Below are 2,418 nucleotides of genomic sequence, written 5' to 3' on the forward strand. Positions count from 1 at the left end.
AGGTTGGGTGACAGGAGGTGATGCAGCGCGGCCTTTAGCTGACTCAAGACATCAAGGGGTGAGTATATGAAGATGGAGTCTGCGGGGGAGTATGAACTTCTGTACGGCTGTACTGGGCCGGTCTTCCTCATGGCCTCTGGCGCCACGTAAAGGGGACAGTCTGGTGGTCTGTTAATCTAACCCTTGATGCATTTTTGTTTGCAGCCAGGCTCAGTATCCTGGCAGAATGTTGCTTATCTGCAGACTGGAGACTCTGCTGCTCCGGGGTCTTTAGGGCAGCGGTTCTCCGTTCCCCTGTGTGGCTGCCGCCATCCTGGCTGGCTAGTTGTATACTTGAGGGGGGTTATCTACAATTACTTCCCAACACCCGCTTCTTCCACCGCACCTGTCAGACCGTATTGCGGCCAGGCTCAGTGAGCTGGCCGCGTGTTTTTACTTTGCCGGCTGGACCCTCTTTAGCAGAGGGTCTTCGCTCCCGCGTGGCTGGGCAGTGCAGCAGTGGGGACAAGACCGGCCACAGCATGCATCCGTCCCCGGCCTGGTCTCTGAGGCGGCTGGTGGGGAGAGGTGCGGTTTCTAGTGCGCCTTCATTTTTCCAGGCGGCTGACACTCCATTCATGTGGCTGTTTCCCTGTCCGTGTGGCCGGGGGCGGTCCGCGGGTGCTCTGTGAATTATGCGCCTTTTCTTCTTGGGAGCCGCATGCTCTGTGGGGAAAAAAATGGCTTCTCACGGGCGCTCTGTGCCCTCCAGTGGCTGAATGCTGCATTGTTGTTAGCACTGTTTTCTCTCTCTTTTTGAGAGTGTAAGGCTCACCTCTAGTGGTCTAAAGTAGTTATTACAGCTACATAGTTTTTTCTTTGGCCCTTCCTATTGCTCCTGTCTGTTTTGCAGTTTGGAGTTTTTTCCCCTCAGGTCCCCTGCCTTCCTAGTATGCCTTAGGGCATTCTTGTCGATTTTCGGCCTGTTGGCTAAGATCAAGTGTATTATCTGGTCCTATCAATTACTATCCGATACGTCCCCTATTCGAGAACCATATATTGATTGGATTTTTCTAGGGCTGCAACGATTAATCGATGTAATCGATTAAAATCGATAACGGGATTAGTTGTCGACGAATCCCGTTATCGAATAATTGCCCGATTCGTTGTCTGCCGTCGTTGGCGGCAGTGAATGAATTAATGAAGCCGACATGTCTCCACCGCTGCCCTGCTCCTAGTGCAATCAGGGCACCGCCGGTGTGAGGTGAGATTTCCCAACGCGCTAGGAGCAAGGCAGCAGTGGGGACATGTCGGGCGGGGCCCCCCCTTTAGACCGCAGCCCCCACCCTTGTAGACAGCTCACCTACAGCTGGTGCTGCCGCTCCGCTGCCCCGTTCTCTCGTCCGCATCACGTTGTGATATGGAGGACCATGTGACATACACGTCACTCCACCTCCTCCCCTGTGCCCGGCGTAACGTTACGGAGGAAGCAGAGTGACGTGTGTGTCACATGGTCCTCCATAGCACAACGTGATGCGGACGGGAGAACTGTGCAGCGGAGCAGCAGCCCCTGACAGAGGACAGCTGTAGGTGAGCTGTCTACAAGGGTGGGGGCTGCAGTCTAAAGGTGGGCCCTGCGGTCTAAATGAGGGCCCTGCGGTCTAAAGGTGGGCCCTGTGGTCTAAATGAGGGCCCTGCGGTCTAAAGGGGGGCCCTGCAGTCTAAAGGGGGGCCCTGCGGTCTAAAGCAGGGCCCTGCTGTCTAAAAGGGTCTGTAAAAGCAATGGTCTGCAGTCTGCACATACACGTGTATAGGAGTGCTATGTAAAAAAAGTAAAGAAGAAAAATGTAAATTTACTGCTCCTCCAATAAAAATTAGCTCCCCCTTTTCCTATGGCTATACAAAAAAAGGAAAATCATTTTTTCTTTTACATATTTGATACTTCCGCGTGGCTAACTGTCTGAACTATTAAAATATTAGTGAATCATTAACATTTTCTTTTAATAGTTCAGACAGTTACCCATGCGGCAGTATAAAATTTTCGCTGGTTTCTGTACAGGATCATTAATAATGACAGCAACCGGCGTAAACGTAAAAAAAAAAAAGAATTTATAAAATTGCTGCTGTTTGGTCACATCACATGCTAGAAACTTTTAATATGGCCATTGTACATAGTTTTTCAAGTAGAATGAGCTGAACCCCTTTTTTTTCGCATTTTGACTTTTTTTTCGATTAATCGATAAAATGATTTATTAAAATAATCGTTAGCTGCAGCCCTAGATTTTTCAGAATGGGGGGGGCGATTTTGAAGCTTGCTGGTTCGGTGCATGCCACATCTTGGAATGCTTGGCTTTTGGTTAGAGTATTGCGACACAAGCCCTTGTGCATTGTACCATCATGCTCACATATGCCGCAGACCTTGAGCCCCACAAGGTGCTT

General features: G+C 50.2%; 1 pseudogene; it reads left to right on the top strand.

The window, feature by feature from the left end:
* Nucleotides 1-949: 949 nt before the first annotated feature.
* LOC130274614 (U2 spliceosomal RNA) lies at nucleotides 950-1,119 on the top strand (annotated as a pseudogene).
* The last annotated feature ends 1,299 nt before the right edge of the window (nucleotides 1,120-2,418 follow it).

The sequence above is a fragment of the Hyla sarda genome, chromosome 5, assembly GCF_029499605.1.
Source record: "Hyla sarda isolate aHylSar1 chromosome 5, aHylSar1.hap1, whole genome shotgun sequence".
Taxonomy (NCBI): Eukaryota; Metazoa; Chordata; class Amphibia; order Anura; family Hylidae; genus Hyla; species Hyla sarda.